This window comes from Brachycentrus maculatus, unplaced genomic scaffold (assembly GCF_059751285.1).
Source record: "Brachycentrus maculatus isolate JH-2025_06_01 unplaced genomic scaffold, ASM5975128v1 h1tg000081l, whole genome shotgun sequence".
Taxonomy (NCBI): domain Eukaryota; kingdom Metazoa; phylum Arthropoda; class Insecta; order Trichoptera; family Brachycentridae; genus Brachycentrus; species Brachycentrus maculatus.
The window spans coordinates 901713-922500 of NW_028280835.1; the positions used below are offsets into that span (position 1 = coordinate 901713).

A 20788-nucleotide genomic window follows, 5' to 3' on the forward strand; every position below is an offset into this window, starting at 1 on the left:
ACGGACAAAAGAGAGGAATCTCTTCGTGATCAGACTCGGTTTTGTGGAACAAGTTGACAAAAAACTGACGGCTTTTGGGCTTTAAGTGAGATTTTTTGAAGCGAAAAGATGCTACAAAAAGGGTGTTTGGAAACTACGTAATCGTACATTTTAAAGGATTTGTTTGTTAAAAAAAAAGGTAGATTATCTCACGATATCTTACCTTGACGAAAAGAAGTAGGTACGTAATTTTAACACGCAGTACCAGCTGGGAATTTTTAATAACAATAGATATATAAAAACTAGAATCTACCTAAAGCACGCATGGTATTCAACCATGAGGACTTGGGTTCAATTCCAGCCTGGTTGACACAAACACGAGTGTTTTTTTACGTTTTGACATCTCAATATAGATAAAGAAGCATATGGAAGCCTGGGTATTTACATGGCTTATGACCTTTCATAGCCTGGTTAAGCACTTTTCAATAATGTAATATTCATAATTCAACCTGATTGACGATCGCACTACTAAATTTTTTTGAACTCCTACATATATCATAAATATCATATCGCTTTATGTGTGAGTTCACTGCAGACATCTATGTTCGTTTGAGAAAGCCTTTATTTAGCAGAGACTAATATTGAATGACTTTAAGTGATCACTTAACCAGCCTATAACAGGTCATAAGCCCTGAAAATGCCCAGACTTTCATACCCGTCTTCATATTTTTTTTGTTGTTGTCTTTGTAAATTGCGTTAAGTTAAACGATAGAATTTGAGTATTGTGGTTGTCGATCATGCTAGAATTGGTGAATGTTACGCGTGTGTACAGTGATCATTTAAACCAGCCTATGACGGTCGTAAGCCCCGTAAATACCCAGACTTCCATATTCTTCTTCATCTATTTTAAGATGTCAAAAAATGATAAATTAAACGATATTTGATTTTAAGTGCGTGGGATATAGATTGACGGTAATATACTTTTATAGATAAATGAGGGTAGGATACAGCAGGCTTAGATTGGCCTAAAAAATGAGTATTAATGCTTTTTTCGAACAACGATACGCATATGAGTACGATATTTTCAATTGGACCATTTGTTTGAATTTTCGACTGATGTAATCACTTTGCAATGGATGTCTTATTAAAGAAATAACAGTACCTGTGGGTACATATCAACTGTCAGAGAATGCTAAGCTGTTGCCTTCACTGTCTCTCAACATTTGTGGTATGTTTCGCTGTATCTCGTTATCGTTACTCGCAAATTTCCCAACTGCAGATAATTCAGTCAATCACTCCATCGGCACTATTAGCTAAGCGATCTCGTGATTCCTTATCTCACGGGTAATATTCTATATTCTACAGGTCCGTAGAATGTTTGTGTTACGGGGGAAGGAGAGGTCTGCATGGGTTGTGAAATATCGAGGAGAATTAAATCTCGACGGGTACAAACTGCACGCAATGGGTATTGAATGAACGCGGATTGCGACGAACAGGTCACGCTAAATATCTTGAAACACTTATGAAAAGTACATAATTTTTTTTATAGATATATATCAAATAACAGAGAAATATATTATTATTTACTGTGATTTTTAAACATAATATAGTTTTCAATATGCATTAGTTTGATGTCTCGAGAGTGATGGAACCGGTTATCGGTCACCAAAACCAGTCGAATTAAACAATCGACTCGTTATTTCGTCATTTTACTCAAATTACACATTACACACACAATGAACATCCAACGAGAAATTTCACTATCTTATTTGACGTGAACCTAAAACACTACAGTTGTTAGTTATTCAGAACAGCTTAATTTTTACTCATTCGTAACAGAGTAATGTTACCAAATTTCACACATTACTCTGCCTAATGTCCGTAATTAATTAATGGTCACCCATTATGGTAATGTAGTGAAATCAAAACCGTTTTTTCGGCGTAACAAAGTCAGCGTCCGAGTAAATCATTATTCCGTGCACTGCCCCAGTGACTGACCTGTCGATCGAGATTATACCAACATTGTTTTCATTTTCCGCTTACAAAACACATTACAACTTTTACAGTTACCGGCTCTTGTTAACACGGGCTTATTTCGGTCGGAAAAGATCGGCAATGAATCATATTCATTAGTGTTCCTGATTTCAATGAAGAGAAAATTAGATTTATGGGGATATCCGTGAAATATGCAAGGCCGAATTAAGCGGATTTTTTTACCATTTAAACGCAGAACAAAAGATCATGATTTATTATTAATTGGAATGAACAATGAAGGAGAGTAAGGTCAGGAGAATCAAGTGCAATTATCGAAAGTACTAGACGAAAAATTGTGTTACAATTTAGAAAGAAGGCAACGCTATAATCTTTTGTGGTAAATGGACACCGAAAATGGGCTGCATTAAAATTGATGAAGAGAGGTCGATAGATCAGGAAAGCAGTTAGTTAGCTATTAGTATTACAAACTCGAATATGATTAAATAGGCCATATCATCACAATGCGATCAGACTACTCTTTATTATTTGGCGCCATCATTGTGTAACCTTAAAATAGTCGTAGGTACTTGATTGATGATTCTGTCCCCCTTAGAAGATAATCGAATTTGTTGAACACATCTTGTGAAATTTCATTAAGAAGCTATGATGTCAGAATTTACGATGACAAATTTCGCAGTAAATTTCAAATGTAATAATAACTGTATTTTATTTTGGCACAAATTTTCTTAAGTGTGAAAACGCGTGTCACGAATAATTGTAGAGGAACTATTATTAGAAAAGGGTGCGGTTCGGAAAGAGACAAAGGCGTTTTAATGATTCTAAGAAAAGTATAAATTGGTACACAAAATTAAACATACTAGAAAAAAACACAGTTTGTTTTAACAATACAACGATGGGTGTAGAGAGAATGATTTTTAAAAAAACCGATAAAAAGTGGTTAAAAACAAAGTTGTTTTGTTTTATTTTATACAGTTTATAAAATGTGCCACAAAGTATCTGCAAAAAACATTCAAGGGATTATTTTACATACTGGGAACAGCCTAAAAACATGATATTCAATTTTATGCGGCTTATAAGTATGAATACGTTTGAATTGATGCAACAATTTTAAAATTATTTTATTATACTTGCACACAGGTTATTCGAACAACTTACTAGCAGAAAATAGGCGTTAATAGCGAGAATTTGCGGACTATGTATATTATCCTTGAAGTAATAAGCTATTATATTTATGGCAAATTCGCGACTCGATGGTGTTGCGGCATATCACCCAGCCCGAATCCGGTATGCCGCATACCACATGGTGTATGATCTAGAGATTCTAGTTCTGTCATGTCTTCCCATTCAAGTTCATGTTCTCCTAATAGCAGGGCATACCGGGGTATTATAATACCTAATAGGAGCGGAGCGCCTTTGAAAGTTCAAATCGTTAAAATATACACATTAGACCCACATCACAATATAATAATCTACGCGTATGATTTATGCGAAATGGATTCAATAATTTTATTTTTTCTAGTTGTAGCGTGTAACGTGCTATTATTTATTTTGAATGTACAGAACCGTTAAAAGAAAATAATAAATTGATTTACAGCGCTTTGAGTGTGTCCAAATACTTGTTCACAAATCTGGATTACCTCCAATTAGGAGTTATTTTTCATATTATTTTTGACATCTCAAAATAGATGAAGAAGAATATGGAAGTCTGGGCATTTACGAGGCTTATGACTGTCATAGTCTGCTTTAAGTGATCACTTTTACACACGTATAACATTCACCAATTCTACCCATAATTGAAATCAACACTATCCAAATTCTTGGAATTTGGTAAAAAAAATAATGTAAAAAATAACTCGGACCTGAAAATAATCCAGATTTGTAAAAAAATATTCGAAAACACTCAAAATGCTGTAACTGAAAGTTTTATGAAAGACATGCACTAGTTTGTACATAAAAATATTATAACAGTGATTTTATATATATGAAGTAAGTTATTTGTTTAACACGAGTATGTACATATCACTCACTCCTTTCAAGAACGTCATAAATAAAAAAAACTTGATTTTTCAGGAGAACGTTTCCAAAGTTTAAAAATGTAAAACAATGTATTAAAAATAAATATCAAGCCACTTATTGAATTTTTTACTGGCAACAGATCTTTTTAGGTAAAACCTGAAGGTTTTTTCTCCATTTGAAAAATATTAAGTACATTTAAAAAAAATAATTAAACAATACCTTTTCTTCAAAATGCAAAAACAACACCTTCTGCCCTGTAGCGGGTAAATATTAAGTTAAAAATATGCCTCTTTTGCTGGGATATAGTACATTTTCTGGGCATTCCGAAAACATGCACAGCTGAAAATTGTCGATTTTTGATTTATGACGTTCTTGAAAGGAGTGAGCGATATATGTAGCGAAATAGGAGCGGCACTAAACCCTGAATTCCCGAGAGGAGGCTCACGCGACCTTGCTCTTGCGCACATAGACTAGGAAAGTGCGCGGGCGGTCAGAACCCGTATGTCATAATAAATAACATAATATATATGTGCGCATTCCACAAGGTACATAAGTATGAATTAATATATTTTTGTACCTAAGTACAGTGGAACCTCTCATAAATAGAATAATTCGTTCCAGAATCTTAGTCTTACCCGTTATGTGAAGCACTCGTTAAAGGTGTACTCTCAAATATACAATTCAGTAGTTTACACGCACATTTAAAAAATATATTTGTTGAATAAGATTTTTTTTAAATATATATATATATATATATATATATATATATATATATATATATATATATATATATATATATATATAATATATATATATATATATATATATATATATATATATATATATATATATATATATATATATGTATATATATATATATATATATATATATATTTTAAACCCTTGTCCGTACCCCAATGGTGCATAGGGCACTGCATTATATAAACGCAGTGTTATCTTGATATTTTACACATGAAGGAAAGGTGATCAGCCCTCCGCTTCAGGTACCAGTCCAGGGTAATATTGAATAAATATTACAGTGAAAAAATTACTTATATTTATTTTAGTGAACAAATATGTTAATACATATATTTTTGCAGTAACTCCTTGTTTTCAACACCTTACATTTATTTCGAGTAATTTTTTTTTTCCAATTGTAAAAGTATGCTTTAAACATTTTTCTGCTGAAATTTAAAGCCAAACGTTTAAGACGTCCGGCAACGCATATTGTTTTTTTTTTTAGAATATGTATTTAAAAAATAATTTTATATGTTTTTTAACTCCTTATTGTTCATTTGTCCGCCTCCGTAGTGTAATGGTCAGCACGCTCGGCTACCGTTCTGGAGGTCCCGGGTTCGATTCCCAAGGGGGGTAAAATAAATATAAGTGATTTTTTCACTGTCATATTTATTCAATATTACCCTGGACTGGTTCCTTGAAGCGGAGGGCTGATCACCTTTCCTTCATGTGTAAACGATCAAGATAACACTGCGTTTATATGACACAGTGCCCTATGCACCATTGGGGTGCGGATAAGGGTTTTATTATTATTATTATTATTATTATTATTGTTTATTATTTTTTTTGCAAAACCAAATATTTATTTGGAATAAAAAATTATTTGTTCAATACAAAAACAGTGATTAAAAAAAAACAGTCAAATCAAATGTTACTTGGGTTTAAAACGAATACTAGGCCTTTAAATAGACCATGGTGTTCCCTACGAAATATTACAAGTATTTAAAACAATTTTATACATTCTTGTCCACTGTATTTTTTATTAAAAAAGACTATATCATATAAGTATTCATTAGCTCCATTTCTAAACGCGTTCACAATCACTATAACCTTGTACAATATTCTGGTTAGGAAATAATTTCGACCTAAATGGTTTTGTTTATCGATTAAACATAAAACAATAGTGCCTTTCTGCCGTTTTATTAGTTCAACCATTATCTGAATACACGCGGAAATAAAATAATTAAATTCAATATGTCAGCATTACAAACACGAATTTAGTGACACATTTGCCTTGAAGCGTCTAAACAGAGCCATCAAAATTTAAAAACTTGTTTCAGACGAGTCACAGAATACAAATAATGGATGATGCATTCAAATGATACGCCCACAAAGTTAATAATAAGAGTACAATACGTGTAAATACTTTGGCATTAAAAATAACAACACCTTAAAAATGGTTACGTACTAAGGTGAATTTATTTGCATAAATTACAAGATAGAACCGAAAAAAACTTTTATTGTGAGTTGGTATGGCATGTTGAAACGTAGTAGGTAACGCAACAGGGTTTGAGTCCTGAAATCTTTCCCAAAATTCAGATCTGCCTTTAGCATTTAAAAAAAAACTGGTTTAATTAATGATTAACCCTGGATAGCGGGACACTCGTAAAATTTACGACGGACATCTGATCTGTGAGAAGTACCGAGGCAACACATGTTAAGAATATAGTGACAACTAGCATCTATCTTAGATTTTTTATGATATTTTATTCATTTCTCGTGTGTCCAAATACTTATTCACAAATCTGGATTTTTCTCCACGAGAGAGTTATTTTTACATTTTGACATCTCAACATAGATGAAGAAGAATATGGAAGTCTGGGTATTTACAGGGTTTATGACCTCTCATAGGCTGGATATTTCATGTGCGTATTTTATGTAAAGCTCTCACAAAATATGTTGCATTTATTTTAAATGTTTTTTGTAACGTTTATGGTAAAATGTGAGTTTTTTATTGACGTATATTTAACGATATCAAGGTACATTGAAACAAGTCCTGTGGTCTAGGATTAACACCGATTTTTGTATGGGTCTTCATACCAGTCTACATTGCTTAAAAATATGTCACACTAAAGGCATTGTAAAAATATTCTAACAATACAGCGTACTAAGTCAAAAAGCGAGTTAACAAGGAAGAAACAAATTAACCACGATGTTTATTATCAAGTATCTCGGTCTTCGCGTTTAACAATCGAGTAACATACCTACGCGAGATACTCTCAGCTCATGTGAACACCGTGGTAATCTTCACACAGTAATTAAACCACCTAACACAATACACTCTTCCTGAATCATATATTCCCTTATCTAACGCACAGAAACCGTACGTACATGAAATATTTCAACACAAACAGTAACATGTCCACTTTACAGAAAGACTAATTGAAATATCTTGTCCTGCAAATTGAATTACGTGCCTTTTTTCAAAAACGTTTCACAACATTTTGAGTTTGTCCAAGCACTTGTTCACTATTCTGGGTTTCTCCACTCGGGAGTTACATTTAAAATATCTAAAATTCAAAAATACATAACTCAGTGAAGAGACTTAAATTTGTGAATTTTTTTTTTAAATTTTTTCTCTCTTTACCTTTCAATAACTCTTTTATTTTCAAAACCATGTAATTATTTCCCAAGAATAACATTTTTTTTCAATACAAAAACGATGTTTTTAGAAGAAGAAAAAATACGGCAAATGTTACCTGGGTTTTAAGAAAATTAAGTTGCGATTTATCGATGGTCTTAAGAGAAGGCTTGAAAATAGCAACCGATATTAAATTTGTATTTGCGTATTCTATAAAACGTAAACAAAGAAAAACTAAGGATGAATGCCTCTTTTAGATGAATGATGTATGATATATATGATGAAAGATCTCGATTTTTTTATTAAAAATCTAAAATATTTTGCTTTTAAGGCTTACGAATAACAACCGATATTAGTTATGAATTATTCTAGGCTCTTGCATATTTTAACGCCGGGTAATTTGGTATTGCTTTTATGATGAAAAAACAAAAATAATAATTACAGGGTTCTTTAATTCCTACCATGTCGAATATCCGAAACAAAACGCCTCTTTCTAGTGGGCTCTGAATGAAAACGTATTCACGTAACTTTAATTAAGCTCCAATATTCATAATCACGAAACGTAGTACGGAGACGGATACTGTTACGCCATGCATGTAAATGATTACTTAATTAAACGTTTTCCATCACGAGAGAAAAATGATCGTGTCCGTAGAGCGTGGATATTTTATCATAGACTGATTTCTTGTAATATATTATACATAAGAAGGATGAAAGCCGACTGAATGCAGTCTAAATGCGATCCCTCAGTCGAATGTGTGGCAAAACTATGTTTGATAGATATTCGAATGATTAAATAAGGAAAGAATGCAAGGCTGAGATAAGCATTATCGATAAAATTAAGAAAGGTGTGTTGAGATGGTTTGGACATGTGGAACCTATAAGTGAGGAAAGAACGGTTAAACAAATGTATGAGACGAATGTAGTTAGAAAAAGAAGCAGAGGAAGACCGAGGAAAACTTGGCACAATCAGGTATGTCAAATACTTGAAAGCGGCCGGGTCACGAGTCGTAATAATCGTCGGGTATGTACGAGGAGATGCATGAATGTGGAAGAGGCAAATAATGTTTGTAAAGACAGAGTGGCGTGGCGTTCGATTCTCTCTGCCTACCCCTGCGGAAAAGCGGCGTTATGGTTAGTAAGATAGTTTTATATAATCGTAACGGCAGGTCGAAGTTCGCGTTGCGATAAGGAAAAATATTTTTTCCCGGTTTAGGCAAGTACTGGCAAAATATAATATAAACTTCATGCGTAGGTACTAATTAATTTATTGATGACGCCATCAAATATGGCGACTCAAAATTTAAGGTGATCGATTACAGATTATTTGACTTAAACTAGCTAATTCTCAAACACGAATATAACAGTTATTCGATTCATAAAAAAAATAAAACCTAAGACACCTTTGCTTTTTTTCGACGATTTTTTACTTTCCGTACGACCTTAATCATGACATTTATTTCCATATTTATTTGTATACGTTTACTTACGTGTTTATTTGAAAAGAATTTATATTAATTTTTTAGTCCATTCATTTGCTAAGCAAACTTTTCATTTATTAAATAAGCACTAATTTATATTTTGAATATTGAAAGCATTAACTTTGTGGATCATTGTAATGTATGTTTTTTGGAGAAATAAAATGACAAAGTCATAAAACAAACCCAGAAGTGGGCAACAAGATGTTTCCAAAACTAGTTAGTTTTTAATAAAAATGTGAGTGAATAATAAAACAATTTTTTTTATTTCTCCAAAATATATGTATGTATGTATAAATATATTCTTATTTTTAAACTTCTTACCTAGAAAAAAAAACCTTTAACCACCCTCATAAATTCCTCTCCTCTCCTTTCTTTCATGCAAAATCTTTTTTTTTATACCATACCCTTTTTTATCTCTAATGATTTTTAATAGTTATTATAACATAAATGTGGAATTGTTTACTTGGCTTTTTTTTTAACGTAATTATTTTTGTTAACGTATTGTGATGGTATTGTTAATGTTACTATTGTTTATTATTTAATTTTTTTTATATGTTAAGCTGTACAATTCCCGAACAAATAAAATAAAAGAAAATAAATAATAAAAAAATATAAGCACTAAATTGATTAGAACATATATTGTTCATATAATTTTTTGACATCTCATCAAAGATGAAGAAGAATATGGAAGTCTGGGCATTTACGGGGCTGACGACCGTCATCGGCTGGTTTAAGTGGCCACTTTACACACGTGTAACATTCACCAATTCTACCCATTATTCACAACCACACTACTCAAATTCTTGGAAGTTCTAAATATATGAACCAATTTAGAAACCTTGTTCTTGAATCACTAGAACTTCACTAGAGACATCTATTGGTGAGATGTTAAGAAGCTTTTTTTATTAAGCAGAAACTCTTATATTATTATGTGAGGTCCGAGTATTTGGACACACTCAAAATGTTGTACATATATTGTTCATTTTTAGAGTGAGCATAGTCCCAAATTCTAACACGGCTTACTTCACCTAAAGTAAGAGGATAATCATCTCAGCCCTTTTAATTTGAGTTCGAAGATAATAAATGGTGTACAGCAGGTACCAAGTACCTCGGGAGAAGATAGCGAGATAGTTGAAAGATATACATCTTCCGTTGCCTTCCTGGTTATACGGAAAATAGTAAAAATAACTACCAACGCCTGTTTGCTACGGATTAGCCCTGCGTTGCACGGCTGGGTGAGATGTTCCGCATCAGGTGCTCTGAACATTTTCATTTGAACCTAAAACCTATTATTATTTATTGCTCAACAAAAATTTACGTAATTATTCAATTATTGTAAGGTACAATGAGACTTTTTTTACTGTAGACAGCTTCCCAAAACAGTTTAAAAGTTACGAATCAATTGAACTGGGCAGTAAAAAATAGCCTTGATGCCTCTTCATGCCTTCGAAATACGGATGAACGCTTAAGAGATATTATTTATTTGCTTTAGTTTTTAAAATAACTACTTATTCATGAAATACTGTAAACTAAATTTGACAAAAATTAATTCTTTATTGCTGCCATCATTTTTCGTTTTGTTTCCTGCTCTTTTTAACAGTGATATTATTTTTTATTATCAAAACAATGAATATTATTCATTAAAAAAATTAATAAACATAAGAAGCAGCTTCTACCCTCTCTTTATCCTTCAACGTCCCAAGGACGCAACTGTAAAATTTAAACTTAGCTATACGGTATTATACTTATTATACGGTATTTGAAAATAACGCGAAATGGATTGAAATACGTGTCACAATAGATTTTTTTAATAATAAAAGAGAAATATTTGTTTACAACATTTTGAGTGTGTCCAAATACTTGTTCACAAAATCTGGATTATCTCCAATTACAGGAGTTATTTTCATATTATTTTTGACATCTCATCAAAGATGAAGAAGAATATGGAAGTCTGGGCATTTACGGGGCTTACGACCGTCATAGGCTGGTTTAAGTGATCACTTTACACACGTGTAACATTCACCAATTCTACCCATTATTGACAACCACACTACTCAAATTCTTGGAAGTTCTATATATATGAACCAATTTAGAAACCTTGTTCATGAATCACTAGAACTTCACTAGAGACATCTATTGGTGAGATGTAAAGAAGCTTTTTATTAAGCAGAAACTCTTATATTAGTATGTGAGATCTGAATCCTGGATTATAATCACACACATGAGAAACGCCAGAAAATACCATTTTCATTTTTATAAACATTTACATTAATACATTTACAGTAAATGCCCAGACTTCCATATTCTTCTTCATCTTTGATGAGATGTCAAAAATAATATGAAAATAACTCCTGTAATTGGATATAATCCAGATTTTGTGAACAAGTATTTGGACACACTCAAAATGTTGTAAATAAATTATCTGGTCAAATTATAAGCTTAATAATAAAAATGAAAATGGTATTTTCTGGCGTTTCTCATGTGTGTGATTATAATCCAGGATTCGGATCTCACATACTAATATAAGAGTTTCTGCTTAGTAAAAAGCTTCTTTACATCTCACCAATAGATGTCTCTAGTGAAGTTCTAGTGATTCAAGAACAAGGTTTCTAAATTGGTTCATATATATAGAACTTCCAAGAATTTGAGTAGTGTGGTTGTCAATAATGGGTAGAATTGGTGAATGTTACACGTGTGTAAAGTGATCACTTAAACCAGCCTATGACGGTCGTAAGCCCCGTAAATGCCCAGACCTCCATATTCTTCTTCATCTTTGATGAGATGTCAAAAATAATATAGAAATATTTGTGTTCTTATTTTTTACAAAAATACTTTAATTTCATACTATTTCTGTGAGCATAAGCGGCTTATTATTAGAAATAAGTTTTGAATTGTTGTAAAGTGGGTTAGAACTGAGAAACTCTAACTCATGAGTCCGCGGCACTAACCACGGGACCACAACCCGCTATTTAAGAAATAGTGGTATTTACCATGTAAAACTAATATTAAAAATGGATAGATTTTAACGAATAAATTTATGAAAATATAAATTTAAATTCGTCGTGATTTCTTTGTAGCGGCTCGCTCGTCAGAGGTCACCAACCGCTTCCTTTTGCCTTTTCCTCCCGAGTCCTCGGGCCCGGTCGCTAGGTCCTCCTCCTTCGGGACCACACGCGAGACGAATAATAATTATTGAGGAATACCGCAAGAACAAGGCGAGTTGGTCGGGCTCCTCGGCTCTCGGTACGATCCGCTCTGGCGTGACGCCTAATCTATTCAACATTTTAACTTGTCAACTCGGGTATGGTTTTTCAACTAATTTTTAACCAAATAAAAACTTAAAAGTGACTTCTGATTATAAGGCATTTGCCACGTATAAGGCATTATAGAAGAAATTAATATAATTTATATTTGAAGCACTAACTTTGTGATTTCCCATTTTATAATTAAAATGTAACTTTGTTTTAAAATCACTATAAATATTTTATTACAACTTACATATAATGTCTTTTTTTATCAAGACTGATGAGTATTAATCAGTCTTGATAAAGAAACGGTTGGCTTCGAAACCGGTAGACATTATATGTAAGTTGTAATAAAATATTTATAGTGATTTTAAAACAAAGTTACATTTTAATTATATAACAAAAAATTATGTCAAGTTATTTTATTTCACTTTATAAAATAAAACTAGAAACACTGTTTTAAACCAATTTAATTTTTGGTATTTTTCTCCAACTTTCTTGTCGAAACCGGTACAAAATGTAGTCAAAAACAATGTTTTAGTTTTATTTCACAATGTTTTATAAAATGTGCCATAACGACTTTCGAGAAATTTTATTTAATTTCATTGTATTCATATGGTCAACCTTGTTATTTATGCTTTAACATATATCTCATATCCTTTACCTAAAATCATTTGATAATTTGTATTTAAAATAATATTTATATTTTAAAAAAAGTACATGTTATATGGACTTTATGTGTGATTTTTTTTCTGTTAATAATATTACCTGTTACATTTCAATGGACGTAGAACGTTCTATATATTTTTTTTAAATACAAGCATATTTTTGATTAAACAAGGTTAATAAAAATAATATTTAAAAAAACAATATTGTTTAAGAGATTATTATAATTATAATATCGCTATGCCAATGCCGAATTCGAAAAAACTGCGTTTTCCTGTTTTGATACAAAAACAGTAAATTTAAAATTTAAAATATGCTAGATTTTTTTCAGTTAGATATTGCAAATATACATGTATATCATCAACTTCAACGTGCAGCTGGTATTTGGTAGAAATATTCATAAAATACTTAATGTAAATAATCAAGATTTATTAAAAAATACGTGTTTGGGCATTGACGATATTCATAAAATATCAAGATCCATCGTAATAAAATATGAATAACGGTAAAATATAAATAATAAAAGGAAAAACGGCAAGGCTTTTAAAAGCTTCCGCTTATTATACTAAATTGTGAAACCTAATTTACAATAATTAAAATGTAACTTTGTTTTAAAATCACCATAAAATTTATAGTGATTTTAAAACAAAGTTACATTTTAATTATAAAATGGAAAATCACAAAGTTAGTGCTTCAAATATAAATTATAAAATGTAATATTTTATCTATAAGCTATATCCGATGATGCATAAGGTATTGCATCCGTTATATCATTGTAAATTACATAAAAAATACAATAAACACAGAGAAAAAAACATTTTCACACCTCACAGATAGCAGAACTCAGGTCTTCATATATGGTATGGTGGTAATATCGTTGTCGGAGTTGATAAGAATATAAATATTTATTTTGTTACTTAATATTAATTCGAAATTACCATGGACTGGTACCTGAAGCGGAGGGCTGATCACCTTTCCTTCATGTATAAACGATCAAGATAACACTGCGTTTATATGACTCAGTGCCCTATGCACCATTTGGGTGCGGATAAGGGTTTTATATATATTTTTTTACTTGGTAGTCAGACTTGTTTTATTTTATTTTTCATTGCTACGAATACTTATTAAACTATTATCTTGAAACTGGACCCTCTTTCTACGGGTTAAATTAACTTATTTTAGCTGGAGCCGATGCCGGCCCGATTTGAGATTACTGAACCATAAAAACCTTCTTATTTTAAGTTACTGAAGCCACCCTGTAGCTAATGTGACGTTTATTGTAACTACTTTGATAATGCAGACATCTTCCTTACCGACAGGTTGCGGGACATTCGATACCTCGCCCCGGGAAGGTATTCCTTTATTCCAAATAATAAAGTAAGGATAAAAATCCAAGCTTCTAGTGAATAAAAAACTGTTAACTTCATTCTAAGCAATTTACCGGCGGCGACATCTTACCTTGTAACTTATATTTTTTACTTTAAATCATTCGTTATGCTTCTACCAAATAATTTTAAAAAGATTCTCATTTTTACAGATACATTTTTTTCATTGATTGATTCGTAAAATGATTACATTGATCGAGTGGTAAAACTATCCATTTTTAAATTAAGTTTTAATTGGTAAATATCACTATTTCTTTAAGTCTATTGGTAAACGTGTGCATGTTAACGATACGATGCATTCCACATCATACGGTGTTTTGATAATGATGCGGAATGCATCGAAACACGTGTCACAATAGAATTTAATAAAAACCGACTAAAACTTAATTTAAAAGCATATTTTTTGTTGTTGTTAAGCACTTGGCATCTTCCGGAGTTCTTGCATGCTTATAAATTCAATATTTCCTTGTAAATGATACATTTCATCGAAAAAACTAAAAGTAATGAACAAAAAAAAACGAGCTGAAAATAGTTACATTGACCGAGAAATTCGGATGGAATAAGAAGCTCTATAAAAATAGCAACGCTAGACTTTCCTATAGTTTTTGCTGCCTTGTGGGCGTCTCTTCTACAAAAGTGTTGATAAAAACGATAAATTGAACACAACGAAAAATTGTAAAAAAAGGTATTTTAGGCACATTATGTAAGTAGAATATCGGTTATATAAGCATTAAAAAGACTAAAATATCTTTTCTCTAGACAGACAACTAGCCCATGAATTTACCGATAAATTAAAAATATGTAAATTTCAAAAACAATCAATAAACCTAAGTTATTTCGTTAAAAAGCACGTTACCTGCCAGATGTATACATGAACCTAAGCTAAAATACTCGTAAAATAGACACATAAAAAAACAGGTAGGCGTTCTCTTAAATTACAGTTTCGTTACTCTGTCGAAATTCCATTGATCCGACCCGAAAATGCTTCTATTTTATAGAAATGTAAAAAAAAAAACAAAATTCATTGTTAGAAAAACGTACCTCTGTTGTTCTGATCTCCTGGCTTCGTAGCCAAAAAGGCGCCCTTTCAAATTCCAAACATCAGATCTGCAAAAAAAAAAACAAAGGTATTGTATTTTATAATATAAATGTCTCAGTTTAAGGGATGTATCGCTAACTCCTTTCAACAAACTCATATATTAAAAAACTTGATTTTTCAGGAGATCGTTTTTAAAGTTTAAGAATATAATACAATATTAAAAATAAATATCAAGCCACTCATTGAACTTTTTACTGTGCAATAGATCTTTTTAGGTAAAACCTGAATGTTTTTTCTCCATTTGAAAAATATTTAGTATATTTAAAAAAAAAATAAACAACATTTCCTTCAAAATGGAAAAACAACACATTCTGCCCTGTAGCGGGTAAATATAAAGTTAAAAATATGCCGCTTGTGCTGGGATGTAGTACGTTTTCTGGGCATTCCGAAAACACGTACATCTGAAAATTGACGACGTTGTTGAAAGGAGTGAGCGATATGTACATGAATGCTCTGTCAACAATCGTACATTCTCAATTTTGGTTGACATACAAGAGGTTGTTTTCCCTCTTTTACCATATGACCAACATTGTAAACTTAATATTTTCAAAAAACTGTTTTAATTATTTGATTCGGCAGTCACTTCGTGATATCTTTTTTTATTTTATTTAACTTGATAACTACCTCCATTTCGTTAAACCCATTTTGACAAGTGTTTTGTTTTAAAAAATAACTTAAAAACTAATGTAAATTGTACGAAAGCAAGGTGGTACGAGTATACAGACAGCTCAAAGTAGTCGCTGTCTGAGAAATAAAGGATAAATAGTATTTTTACTAGATACTTAAGGAAGCTCGCTCAGTTGAATGAATCAATTCGTCATTCCTCGGCACAAATAGTAAGAGGTTTTTTTAAGTTTTTTTTAACGTAGTGGAACGGGATTTTATATTATAATAAAATAATTCCTATAATTGTAGATAATCCAGATTTGTGAACAAGTATTTGGACACACTCAAAATGTTGTTCATAAATTATCTGGTCAAATTATAAGCTAAAATAATAAAATAATGGGATTCGGATCTCACATACTAATATAAGAGTTTCTGCTTAATAAAAAGCTTCTTTACATCTCACCAATAGATGTCTCTAGTGAAGTTTTAGTGATTCATGAACAAAGTTTCTAAATTGGTTCATATATATAGAACTTCCAAGAATTTGAGTGGTGTGGTTGTCAATAATGGGTAGAATTGGTGAATGTTACACGTGTGTAAAGTGATCACTTAAACCAGCCTATGACGGTCGTAAGCCCCGTAAATACCCAGACTTCCATATTCTTCTTCATCTTTGATGAGATGTCAAAAAATAATAAAATGAAAATGATATTTTCTGGCGTTTCTCATGTGTATGATTATAATCCAAGATTCGGACCTCACATACTAATAAAAGAGTTTCTGCTCAACAAAAAGCTTATTTCATCTCACCAATAGATGTCTCTAGTGAAGTTCTAGGGATTCAAGAACAATGTTTCAAAATTGGTTCAAAATGAGATGATAACAACTCAATAGCTTTTTTCTCTTTAACCAATGACCAGATATCGTCTTTACCAAATATTATTCAGACAACAGTCTCATTCTTAGTACCGTTATGAGTCTCAAAGTCATATTTACCAGATGTGGAATTGAAGTGTTTAAATAATCTATTAGACCAATGGCAACGCCTCCAGCTTTGGGCGGTTGAATATCAACTGGACACTAGAATATGCATAAACACCTACTTACCCATTTGTCTATAACTGTTTATAACCGTACTACTTCCGATTTTACTTAATAATAAGGAAGTCAATATTTATTTTGTTAACCTTCAATTTTTAAATGCTCACCGCAAATAAAGTGCATATGTATTCAAATATTTAATGTATGGAATGTTTATTTTTCTTATAAAAAGTAATTTAGAGGTCAATCATTATTTCATTGAAAATATGCAAAAGACGACAAATTATTTTATGCAATTTACCGGATATGAGTAACAATATCGTAGTCACACAGGAGAAAGTGACCAAGTACATTTTTTACAAAAACGCGATTATTGACTATTTGATATCTTACTAGCTTAATATTGCCCCGAAAAAAATCCCAAAGGATTTTAAACTTGGAAATATAATATATTGATTTGTTAAAAATGACATCTGCATTGATGTTTATTTTCTTGCCAAGCAAAAGTGACTTAAATGGCCCTCCTGAATATTTTACGTATTGTTTGTTGGTCACTTTATCCTCTGTACGACAACGATATATGTATTGGATGATACGAGTATATGAAATTCTTATTCCTCTAACAGTTAGAGATATAGACCACTATGGGTATCAAATTAGAGTCTAACTCCTTATTACTGAGGGTTGTGATACTTGTTGAATCCATGACTCTTCTCCAGATAATTCTTGACTGAGCTCCACGTAGCGCTCCAACCACTGAGATGCCTGCTGCTTCCTTAACTTGATCGGTCCATCGTGTAAGAGATCTTTTTCTCCCTCCTTTCCCCACGAAGCTACTAATCACAACCAGTCGTTCCAGGCTGAATCAAATATTTGAAATACTTGATGTTGAAAAGTTTACTTCGGTCTTTTTTCTGCTTCATATTCAGTCACATTCGCTTCATAAGTTTGTTTTTCTATTCTTTTATTCCTCATTCGATTCACATGCCTACAAACCATCTCAATACATCTTACTTAATCCTTAATTCTTTCTTATTCACGTTATCATTAAGAGAGAACTCAATTCATCAAGCGGTTGACCATGCGAGGGGTCAGACGTCTCCTACACCCACAATTTCTTTTTTTTTAGAATATACTTATATTAAAATTAGATTTTTTTAAATGTATGTATATTTAAAAAAAAAAACATTTTTGTTACTCCTAACCTTTCGATAGCTCTTTTATTTTCGAAACCATATATATATTTCGAAGAAAAACTTATTTTTTTAATACAAATACGGTGTTGGAAGCAAAAAATTCAATAGCGTTAAATGTTACCTGGGTTCAAAGAAAATTTAGTTGCAATTGCCTTAATTGTAATTTCTAACATATTATTAGTTTCATAGACAAGTATTGCATGTTAACTGATAAACAAGATAAGACAATTTAGTATGAGACTAGGATCGAAGGCTCGATTTAGGACTGTTTAACAATGGCTAAGTAATTGGACAATGCAACCGTTAATGGTGCATATAATTGTGAAAAGTAACAACACTGTAATGGTGGTCGTGTTGTCATGACTTAATTTCTCAAACACGAGCCCAGATCTGGCAACATTATGTAGTAAACTAGTAAAATTTCGTTTTTAGGCCGTCCGAAAATCGTGATAAACATTTTCGGTTTTTTTTTACTTCTAAACTCTCGATTTTCGCGATCAGTTGAATGTTCTTTTTAAGCATATTCGGTTGATTTTTTTTTTAAATATATAAAATATCAAAGCTCTAGCCAAAAACAAATTATTGTGCGAAACAAGGACCACACCACGATATCAATATCGAATATATATTATAATCATAATAATAGTTCACAACATTTTGACTGTGTTCAAGTACTTGTTCACAAATCTGGGTTTCTCCACTTAGGAGCTATTTGAATTTTTGATATCTCAACATAGATGAAAAAGAATATGGAATTGTGGCTATTCACAGTCTATGACAAGGTCGTAATCCCTGAAAATACCCAGAGTTTCTCCAGGGTATGCTTGGCTACAACAGTTTAGAGACTAGAAGGAATGTGTATTTGATTACGCATTTTTATCGATTGTTACGCGGTATGATCGATAATCCTGTAATTATCCGGAACATTGGTCTGTATGTTCCCGATAGTTACCTAAGACAGCGTCGGCATAGATTGTTTCACATTCCTATACACAGGACCAACCTGCCGATGGTTATGCCTGTAGGAAGAGCTACCGCTATGTTGAACAATATCTCATTGAATATTGATCAGTTCCATGTTTCTGAGGGGGTATTCCGAAGCAGGATTCTTCTACAAATTTAACAAATTTATTTACATGTAATTTGATATCTTTCTTGTTATTATTATTTTTTACATACTTCGAAATTTGTGTTATTAATTAACATATACGCCTTGAATGTAAGTTTTTCATGTATATGCTAATTATTTAATAAATTGAATTCAACTCTTATTCCTCTATGTTGAGATGTTAAAAATAAAAAAATATATTTAGTGCAATATAAAAATAGTGTGTCAAGAAATTTTTAACGGCAAATGGCCAGGATTTCTGAAATTTAACGAGAATTTTGTTTTATCTTTCATTTCTTAGAAGAACACATAGTCAACGTATAAACACGAATTTTGTGTTACGAAATGTCTCTTTGTTGACAAATCCTGATGATTCAATAAATTTTTTGATCACCGATTCGTAAGACGTCTCCTCCAGAGGCGTCTACCAATTTCACAACGACTCGGCACGACTCTTATTACATCCGAGAAAACGAATATTATATTTTTGATGGCATTTTCACGATTCCTGGTTTCAAAATACCGTTTATTTTTATGCGTCAACAAAATCTATCCCGTTTCTAAAAGTTTTCGTAAATTTCCTAGTAGTAATTCTTTTAATAACACAATACATGGATTTAATACCAATAACACACGTATATTAAAAATAAGACGAAAAAGATAATTTAAAACAACTGAAAAGAGAGAATCGGAAGGAATGTTATACTATGCTAGTATTTTTCAAATTTCAGAAAAAGAAAACACTAAAATACATATATTTCATTGATACAACAAAGATGGACGAACATCAACAAAGAATAATATAGAAGTCTCGGTATTACGAGCTTACAGGGCTTACGATCTGTCAAAGGCTAGTTTACATGTTCAGTTTACACATGTGTAACATTTACCATTATTTACCATATTTCTACCCATGACCCAGGAAGAGGCAAATAATTTTTGCAAAGACAGAGTGATAAAGGGTTCTATTCTTACAAAGACAGAGTGATAAAGGGTTAAAACAAAATTGTTTCATTTTATAAAGTTTATAAAATGTGCCAAAGTATCAGCGAAAAACCTTTAAGAAAATCTATTTAAATTACTCCTAAGTAGAGCTAAATCCAGAATTTGTAAAGAAACCTTTAACACACTCAAGATATTGCAAATAAAAAACCTTACTTATATATCTGACCCATAACTTTATTTATAAAGGTGGAAAAACATTATTTTGTATAAAATATGAATCGTAAAAAACCATTTTGTTAAAATAATTTACCGAGTTTTCTTTTCGGTGTAAATCAAAATCTTTTGTAGTGTAGTGCAGATTTATGAACAACTGTAGTCGAAATAGTTTAGTGAGTTATGGCAAAAGTTCACGTGAACAAATGGTTTGAGGGGTCATCCTCGCGTTGTGGGTAGAGGTAATGTAAACTTTCTTATTATATTACTCGAGGTTGAGTGGGTGCACGATGCCTACAGGCTCTAATATCCGTGGTTCAATATTGTAGTTTCTTTACATAACATGTTAATCTTCATAATAGTAGGTGGGATAGAAAAATATTGCGGAAATATCTTAATAAACTTTCAATTGGGCGTGCAAATAAAGAAAA

At 31.7% G+C, this 20788-nt stretch overlaps 1 protein-coding gene across 1 annotated transcript in view; it reads right to left on the reverse strand.

Annotated features, from left to right (window-relative positions):
- The window catches only part of Cad99C (cadherin 99C), a 177002-nt gene that overhangs the window by 113782 nt on the left and 42432 nt on the right, over positions 1-20788 (reverse strand). Inside the window, exon 2 of the mRNA XM_088257452.1 lies at positions 15188-15253. The gene's annotated coding sequence lies outside the window, so the exon portion shown is untranslated. The remainder of the gene's footprint in view (positions 1-15187; positions 15254-20788) is intronic.